Source organism: Athene cunicularia (genome assembly GCF_003259725.1).
Source record: "Athene cunicularia isolate RWA chromosome 11 unlocalized genomic scaffold, athCun1 chr11_part1, whole genome shotgun sequence".
Taxonomy (NCBI): domain Eukaryota; kingdom Metazoa; phylum Chordata; class Aves; order Strigiformes; family Strigidae; genus Athene; species Athene cunicularia.
This window is the reverse complement of record NW_020799113.1, coordinates 13557924-13567998: the sequence shown is the minus strand read 5'-3', so window position 1 is coordinate 13567998 and position 10075 is coordinate 13557924.

Sequence of the window (10075 nt, the reverse complement as noted above, 5' to 3'; positions counted from 1 at the left end):
AATTTAAAGACAATCTAGTTATCCATCATTGCATGTGGCCTCAAATCACAAATTCTTTCCGAGTCGCTCCTTCTGTGGTCAGGCATGCTCATGGCCCATAGCAACCCTAAGCCAGCAAGTTTATACATACACAGCTTCAGATGTGCTGCTTCTTAAACAAGGTTAGCCGTAGTTTCATTACTAAGATTTACACTGTCAGTTACAGAGATGCCCATCCAATCCTATCACACAAAAATTTATGGGCATCACAGAGAAATTTTTATTGTTAAAGCCCATATACAATGTGTGCCCTTAGTGACACATTTTTAAATAAAATATATTGTACTAGTGATTTCTAATGCTTAAAATAAAATAAAATAATAATCAACTTTTAGCTGCAGTTTCCCCCTGGTTATTGAGCTGAACTTAATGACTGGCTGAAAAGTATTTGTCAACACAACAGCTGGAGAGCAACACTTTCTTGTAGCTTTATGTCACAGCATATGCCAGCCACTCAGAACATGTGATAATTCAACTGGAGCTGGTACTACAATAGCAGATGGGTTGAAGCATTGTTATTCTCACTCTAGCTCCCAGCCCTTGAGGGATCACTAAATAAAATCAAAGCAGATGGACCATTACAAGCTCATTTGTGTTCACTACAAGCACCTCAACCTCCAGTTGTGATATACTGCACCTTTGTATGAAATGACATGTATGGTAACATGACCTAATGAAAATAGCATCAGACTTGGCAAGTGAGGAATGAGGCTGGGAAATATGCACAGATCTATTTATCACTGAGTTCTTACCTTGCAGAAAGGGTTCATTTCTGCCCCCTCTCTCCATGTTTATCATTTAATTTCCCCACATTAGTCGTTAGAACTAAAAGAGGTGGCCATTGGTTCTGGCTGTGGAAGGTCTGTCAGGTTTCCTGGCCTCTGCCAAGACAGGTTGAATGCTACTAACCACCATGCAAAACGCCTGTTATTCACTCATTTCTACACACTGTTGATAACTCTGTTCATCCAGGTGTCCCACAAGTGCCAAGGCTTTGGGCACCCACTGATACCACTATCTGTGGGGATCAAGATTTCCATGTACATTTCTCAGCCTGCTTTTTCATGATGAGGCCTTCCACAACGCTGCAGTTTTGAGCTTATGGGTGACTTGACAGTGCATACAATCAATTGCTCAACTAAGCTCCAGAATTTTTGTCGGTGAGGTCAGAGTCAGCATCCCTGACCAAACTGTGGGTGTCCCAGGGCATGGGAGGTAATTGCTTGTAAAGGATGAACAATATTAAAACTGTCAGTTGTTCGGAGTGGGATCCTTTGGGGCCTGCTGGCAAAGTTAGAGTCTGTGCTGAAAAATTCTTCATGCCATCCTCAACAGCCCGACATAGGGTTGGAGGCACATTTATTACCTGCTTAGAAAATGTTAGATACATTTAATGTCTTCTGAGTACCTTGTATAGCAGTGCACCACCAATGTCACCTGAAGGCTTTTGTCCCAGGGTCCCCACCCTGGCCATCGTGCTCCAGGGAGCAATGGCAAGGTGAAGTATGGCAGGCAAGCTCTTGATTCATTTTATGACACTGTGCCCTCTCCACAACCCCATGGGTGCACACAACGCATGCAGTTAATGACAGCTCCCAAACTAAATTCCTCTCAAATAGGAGTTTTTCATATCTACATGTTTGTTGGGGTTTTTTTTCTGCATGGTTTTAAACATCTTCTGCACACTACTGTGGAGACAGCTGCATTCAGTGCTAAATAACATACTGTGAGATTATTAAAGACTTTGGGATTTCTTTTTTTTCCCTGTCTAAACAGGAAAAATGGAAGTAGTCAGATAGTGAAGTGTGTGTGTGTGTGTGTGTGTGTGTGGAATTAGACACTTTTGGTTTTATCTGCATGAAAGATCCCATATAAGAATATGTGTCTTTAGTAAAAGCTCCATAGGTCAACTGCCATAGCCCCCCTTCACGACAGCTGCTGCTGGATTTTGAAGACCCAGATAGATGCAGCAATGAAAAGACAAGGAAATTTGCTTCATCAGGGCCGATAAATACAGTTGAGCTTCTGTGACTGCAATATGCCAGTTGAAAAAAAAACTTGTTCAGCTTCCTCTGTGAAACAGATGCCTGCTGAGTGTTTGAATTGTATAAAAGCGTGGATCAGCTAATGAATCAGCTAATATTTCTCACCTTAGCCAGAAACTGCAGGGCAGCTGCGCAGTCACAAGGACAGTGCTTGCAGGTAGCATGCTGCATGCAGTTCCTGGCCACGTTCATGGCTGGCTTGTTAGTTCTTCCTGAGACTTTCTGTTAAGTGTAAGGACTCATCCTCAACTGTGAATCAGCGTAACTCCATCAGAAGCATGTGCAGGTCAGGTGAGACGTCAGCACTGCATCTTATCTGCTGGTCAGCTTTCCTATCAGCCAAACTAATTTACTAAGATAATTCTGTTTCCTGCCATCTATTACAATAAATCAGCCACTGCAGCTTCATTGAATTCTCTGCTAACTAATGAGCTGCCCTTGAAATCCTCAAACTCTATGCAGGGGGCGGGGGGAGAAAACCCTTATTCTTCTAAGTATAAAAAAGTTTTAGATAAACAACTTGATGTTCTGGGCAATGCTGTATCTCTTCAGCCTCATGTTAATGGATCATTTTTGCCAGAGTCAGCTCAGACTGGGGCAAAACCAGCAAATGCATCAATCATTCCTTTAAAATAAATTTTCTGAATAATGTGATCTCAGGTGGTGGAGCATACATGTGGGTAAATGCAAACATGGAGAGGTGAGACAAGAGACACGGAGTGAGCACTTTGAGGAAAGAGTGGGAGTAAAATGATGAGGGATCCACTGTTGTGGCTGTTGAGGAAAGAAGTAAGGATGGTCCTGTGAAATGGTAACTTTCTGGCACTTAATTTGAATAGGAAAAAAATATTGAAGATAGATGGGAACTGAAGAAATGTAAAGCACCCTGGAGCATGCCTACTACAGCAGGAAAAACTCAGGGGCAAAAGGTACTAAGAACATTCTACTTTGTCCTTATGGCGATGTCAAACTACAGAGAGCAGTAGTACTATAATTTACAGTTATATTTAAAATCAGAAAATACACTGGTTTATGCCCTGATTGTATTGTTTTGTTCAGATCTGATATTTAGTAATGCTGAATTATTTAAAAAAATAAATTTCCATCTCTCATGGAATTTCAGCATTTTCTTGCGGATTATCCTGCAGACTAATACTGGTTTTGAAGTAGCTCTGCTGGGGTAAAACTCAGCCATGCTGTGCCAGTTAGGTTACTGAAGGGAACCAACACCTTCAGCAACATGGTTAGGTTCATTCAGTCATTTGGCAGAAGGATGTTTAAAAATAATTGCATATCCCCTCCCTGTCTTAAAATATTCAGAGGAAAAGTCACAGAAGATCCGATAATGTGACAATAATAATGATGCTGAATAACAGTATTATAGTGTGAACTATATATCCCTTGGTTTCATTTACATGTTTAGCAGCTGCTTGTTCTTCAATCATAGAAAGATCATCACCTGACTTGTAAGAAGAGAGGGGAAGTCTGTTCACCTTTGGGCAACTAGCTCTGCATTTATTAATAGTTGTTGCCCATCTCATTATACATTTAATTGCTGTATTATAATTTATTTATTCATCAATTTATTGTAATAGATGAGTAGAAACAAAATTACCTTTGCAAATTACTTTGATAGGTGGAAAATTTGCATGGTTAAAAAAAAAAATCCCAACATGCAGTGTGGAATGTGAGACAGTACCTGATGAATAGCATCTCGATGTGTGAGTGTTAGCATATACAAGCTGGTGTCATTCAAAAGTGAAGGTGAATCCAGCCAATTTATAGACTATTTAAGAAGAAATTACTATGTAACTTATATGCAATTATCCTTACATTCCCCAATGTCTCTTTTCTTCATGGAAGAGGGAATCAGCTGAAAATGAAGGATAAATAGGTCGGGAAGAGAGGACTCCTCACAGATTAGAAACCTAAAGGTAGGAAGTTTGCACAGCGTTTGGCTAAACTTTCTGTTAGCGTGGGTGTCACACTTACAAAAGCCGTATGTATGTAAGCTCCTGCCGTGAGGGGGGGCCCGGCTGTCGGTGCCTCGCAGACACAGCCCTGGCCGGACGGGGCTGTTGCACTGAGCTGCGCCCAACGCGGGCCCGCAAAACTCCTGAGAGGACTCATTGCCATGTTCCACCCCAAACCCCCGCTCCCAAATACTTGTCTAAACCAGACCTTAAGTAGACATTAGGAGGAGAGAAAATAAGCCCACCACCATACCTGCTAGTCAAACTTCCTTAATGTGTAGCTACCATGCGACACCCTAAAACGCCTCCGTTTTAGCTGAGGGTTGCCTCAAGCAAGGCAGGCAGGTGGTGCCCAGCTTGGGGTGGGGGGGATGTTTAATGAAACGTGTGTGCTCTGGGCAACACACTGTCACCATGCCCATAGGCAGAGCCCAGACGTGGGGGTGTGGGCAGCAGGCCCAGCCCCACCAGCTCCCCAGCACAGCGTTAGTGAGGTTGTAGCTCAACCAACTGTTGCAGCATCAAACCGGGGGTGGGAAGGAAAGCTGTGGCTTCCTGGCCATCAACAATAACAAATGGGGCCGCAGAGTCATGCGCATGAAGAGCTAGAAAAGACGCACACAATTATTTTTTTCAGTTATTAATGCATATAGAGAATAGTAAGGCCCAGAAAAAACTCAGAATTTTTCTTCAATTAATTAATTTATAAAATTGATTAATAAAAACAATGTCCACTATCAAATTTCTGTATACATAGGCCAATCAGCTGCAGAAGTTTACCATTGGGGGCATAAAATGCAGGGTAGTTCAGTTTGGGGTTTTGGGGGGGGCTTTTTTGTTTTTTTTTCTTTTTGTAAATGTTTTTATTGCACTACTAGCTCAGTTGTAAAAAGCATCAAATGTATTTGTCGCCACTGATGAGTACCTGCAGTGCTGGGTGTGGGCTGAGGTGGGATGGCAGCCTGCACCCTTTCCAGTCATGGCCTTAGGTAGTTGAGCAGCGGCGGGGCTTCCCTCCTCGGTCCGGCCGGAGCCCTGCGGCACGGTGGGGCATTGGGGGCAGCAGCCCTGGGGCCTCCGCGCTCCCCAGCGGCACAGCCACCAGCGGCAGCCATGAGGGGAGCGGGGGCCAGGGGAGCGGCAGCACAGCCGCCTGCGGCTCCTGAGGAGCAAACCGATGCCTGCGACCATAAGGTGCTCTCTGTGCCAAGCTTCAGTGATGCTACAGCTGGAACCACCTCCCCTGCCTACCCTGGCTTCCTTTTGCCCCAAAACCACTCCAGAGTCCCGCACCAGCTCACAGGGGAGGTGGGCCTCAGCCGGCTCCCCTTTCTGCACTGGCCAGGAGCAGTTCTCCGGGAGGATCCTAAAGAACAGAAGTAGGGCTCACACACAGATGCTGCAGCCACACCGCCGCGTTCAGCAGCTGCAGCTGGACCTGCTCCTCATGGCGTGACTGACTCACACTGTGCTTTTTTCCATGACATTTTGTTTTGCATGGAAGTTTTTGCTTTGAGAAATTACTACTGCGTTCGTTAGTAGTTTTCATTAACTTCCCCAAAGCTCTACAAGCGCCCCCAGATCTCCTACGTATTTTACATCTCCCAGCAGTATCTACCTTAGGCACTCAAACAGACATTTCCTTTGGATCCAGTTTCCCATTATCAGAGCTTTGCACTGCGCTGCCGGGCCTAGAGCCACGGGGGGTTTGGGTGCAGGGAGGACCTGAAGCCACCTTGCCCAGGCTGGGGCTGACGGTGGTGTCAGCGATGCCAGCCCAGCCCCTTGGGCCACTCCGACGCGCAGTGGGACATGAGCTCAGGCTGCAGCCGTTTATGAACTACCTCAAGGCTTCACCAAGGGGGCAATTCTGAGCCACACACTGAGCCAATTCTGAGCTAAAGACCCAGTATTAGACTTGGTGTATGTTTGAAATTTATAAACCTGTGAAAGTTTTGTATGTATCTAATTACGTTAGCCCAAAAGTAGTTTTAAGAGCAGCACTATAAAATTGGTTTAAAATAGCTGTATAGACACCTATGAACACAATTCATTTCTAAAAGCCGTAAGTTAGGAACAGGCAAGAAGTTTCCAGCTGGTACAGGCACTGCCCTCTTGTGACTAAACACTCGAAATACAGGCAGACTTCCAGCTGCAGCTGCTCGGCAGAGCTCAGCTCTACTGAAGATAAACATTGATGGCAGTGCTGTAAAAATGTTGAGTGACTTGTTCTGAGCACCTTTTCCATACTGATTCACAGGAGGGCTCAGCTTTAGCTTTTAAAAAGTCAACTGATAATCTTATTGCAAATGAAAAAGTTTAAAAAACCAAACCCTTTACATTGCAGAAACAGGCAATAGCTAAAAATGTATTTGGCCAGTATTTTTAAGAGTGTTTTAAGAGAAAGATTTTAAAAATACTTAAAGTTAACAGCATTCCTTTTGCTGTCCCAGGTAGGACTTTTATTTATTATTATTATTATTACTGCAATACTCCGGAAATTTAAAAAATTAAACCTAACAGTATTTTTCTAGCTAGAGGATGCATGCAAACTTGGCATCCAGGGCTTCTAAATGGTAGCTCTGGAAGCAGCACTGAGGCTACATCATGATCCTAGAAGGAACTGAGCATCTAGGGTCAGCAAGGTAATGTTCTAAGCATTTCGATTATTTTTTTCCCACAGGCAAACTACAGTTAGCTACAGCAGCTTTTTGTTAGTTTTCCATTATAGTATAAGGTAGACACAAGTAGTATATATACATAGATGTGATTTGATACAGTACAGCAATTCCTATTTTCTAGAAATGTTGAAATTAAGAGATTATCAAAAATATATAAAAAGTCCTTCTGTAAGTATACAAAACAAACTAGTTCAAAACTGTATTCAGTACTGTTCGTGACTCCCAAAACACCAAGCCCCCAAAGAAATGAATAGAGCCGTAAGAATAATATTTTTAATATTAATACAGAAAGAGCACATGGTACATTCCTTTCCAGCAGCAGCTAATTCCGCTCTACCATTAGGGGGAAAAAAAATTAAGGCCAGTTGAGGGCAACCTGATACAATGGTTTGTTTCCCTAACTCGTTACTGGAGACAGCCTTTGTAAGTTTAAGAGACTATTTGTGCATAAAACATGGGATGTTTATTTAGCAAAACATCAAGAACAGAGAAAAAACATGCTTTGTTACAGTGGTAAAAATACACAAAACTCTCAAGCTGCTTTTTACACCAGTTCAGTTCTGAAACCATAAAATTCCAAGTTGCAGCATGTTGTGCCTCAGTATTGTATTTAACAAGCTATTGTTAGGGATTGTGGTGACCAAGTTCATCTATTCAGTAGAGTATAAAGTGCACAAGAAAAATAAGTGCATTGAAATGAACCATTTATGATTATGAGTAATTGCTGTTACACATAGTACTTGCTTAAAATGGAAATCTCACAGGCTGTTTAGTTAAACACAATACTACATTGTCAAGAGCACAGAATCAGTAGCACAGATATTAGAAAGACCTTTACTGAACATATATATTTTTCTATTTTTTCCTCCAATTATCTCCCACACCAAAAGACAAGCATTCTGATGTAGCTTACTATAAGTTTGGGGTTAGGTTGTTTGGTTTTGTTTTCGTAGTGTGTAAGGCATCATCTTTAAATAAAACCTTTTCTCTTTACCCACTATGTTCAAAACAAGCATTGAGTGGTGCAGTGGTTTGTTCAATTTTCTACTGATTTGAACCCCTATTTCTAAACATGATTAGCAGAGTAGGGGCTGAGAGTGCAGTTTTCCTCACCAATTACAAAAGTTTATGTATCATGAAATGTCTGTGTTTTTACAGGCTTTCAGGAACCCTGTTTTCTATGTTTTCTTACTCACAGGTTAAGGCCATTGTTAGAAATACTTAAAAGCCAAACCATGAAACAATGAGCTAAGTGCTATTAATTTATGGGTACATTCACCATATTGGAAAAAAAAAAAAAGAAAAAAAAAAAAAGAGAGAGAACTGATTGGGAGGTTCCCAAATGCATTAAACACATCAAAGTTGGGTGCTTAGTCACAGGACTCTTTGGGCATTATGTTTGACAGCAGTAGCTGCTTTGAAAATGCAGGCTGTATCTTCAAAATAGCTTATTCAATTCCCCTACAATATATGCTGAAGGCTAAAAACACTTTCTTACCCTTGTTATTTTACAAGTTTCCTTTCACAGTGAAATCACTTTTCTGTCTGTATAGTCCTTTCCGAGAAAGGAAAAAAACCTGGAGTTACATTTCCACAGCATTTCATTTACATTGTCAGATTATTTCCAACCCAATGCAGTACATCATAAAGCAATACTTTTTGGCTTAAAAGACGACTCAGTTGTCAAAACCAACTTTTTTTTTTTTTTTTTTAAATGCTATAGAAGACATCTCTGCCCTCTTAAGTGATAAGCAATAAACTAACAATGTAATCATATACTGTTTGCAAAACTATTTACAGTTTTGCAATAATATATAGTATGAAATGCAAGCTGTAAAGCACCGCCTGCATTTCGAAACACAGTATTTGTCACCAAGAAGCATGCACAATAATGCATTTGAACTCCCACTTTCTTCCATAAGATCTCTACATGCACCACAGTAAGAGTTCACACAACTTCTTTTCCATTTGAGTCAAAGGCCAGAAGATTGAAGGCAAGAAGCCAAGCAGTTCATTTACACCCAGCTATTTTAATTCACATCTGCTAACAGAATACGCATCCTGAAAAAAATGGGATTCTTGGATATTTGCAGTTGTAAAAAAGGTGGGTATTTTACTACACATTACTCATCTAGAAAACTTTAATATGGTTGCCAAGTCCAAGTCTCCCCTCTGGCCATAGCAGTTCCAAGGCTGTTCTCCAAGTTCAGGCAGGAAGAGGGTAAGATAACTACAACTTTAGGTAGTATGTAATATATGGGGGAGGAAGAAAGATGACATAAGTGAAAGACATATGAAAGTTAACACACTAGGAAAACCAGAAAATAAATCTAGGGATAGGGAAGAGCAACAATACAGACATTCAAATTGGTCTCATTGGTTTTGTGCTTGTTCACTTTGTAAAGCCTTTATGTTTTCTCCTTGTTCAGAAGGGGGCACCACCTGCAACTACTTTCAGGTCCAGAATCACGATGGGGCTAGGGGAATGAAGAACTATCAAACTCTGTAGAAAGTTGAGTGTTGAATTATTAGTGGGTTTTTTGTGGGGTTTTTTTTTTTGCAAGCCCCCTCTTGCCTTTACTTTGCAGACAGCTCTATTTAAAAATACCACTTGAGGTACTTGGAGGCTGTGGCTGGACTTCCTCAGTATGGAGCCAAGGGTGGGCTACCATACCTATCGCTCAGATTATGTTGTTTTTCTCTAATCCATTCTAATAAATACAAACTGCCTAGCCAAGACCTATAGCTAGTCTTTTTACCTTATATTGCCTATGAGATGCTTCTACAGCATCTGAGCATCTGCAGCTGCTGTCCCAGAGCAGGACTGTATGTAGCCAAGGACGTGCCAATGGACAATAACCCATCCATTGAGAGATACTTATAGAATTCATCACCTAAAACCTCACTGAAATTTTTCAGGAGAGAGTTCAAGAGCTCACAGAAGTACTGAAACTGAAGAAATAGAGCCTTGGCAAGGAGCACAGACTAGATAAATAAGGGAACGTGGAAGGCAGGAGACTGTTAGAGACAAAAGCAACTGTGACACTTTTAATAACTTTCTTGCTCTTGAGAGTGAAAAATTAGAGCATGCTTCACACAGCAGCTAATGGAACAGTTCAACTCCCTCAGCACCCCTTGCTTTAGACACATCAGTCCTTCAAAGATAGTTTTCAAATCTCTCTCTAGTACTGTTCTGTGATAGAGTGTGTCCCAAAGAAAGAATTTAAGTTTTCCAAGAAGAACAAAGTAACCACATTTTCTACAATATGGGATCAGTCTCCACTGTCTTTAAATCAGTGGCTTTTGCAAAGTGGTTTTTCCTCTATTTTGTGACCTC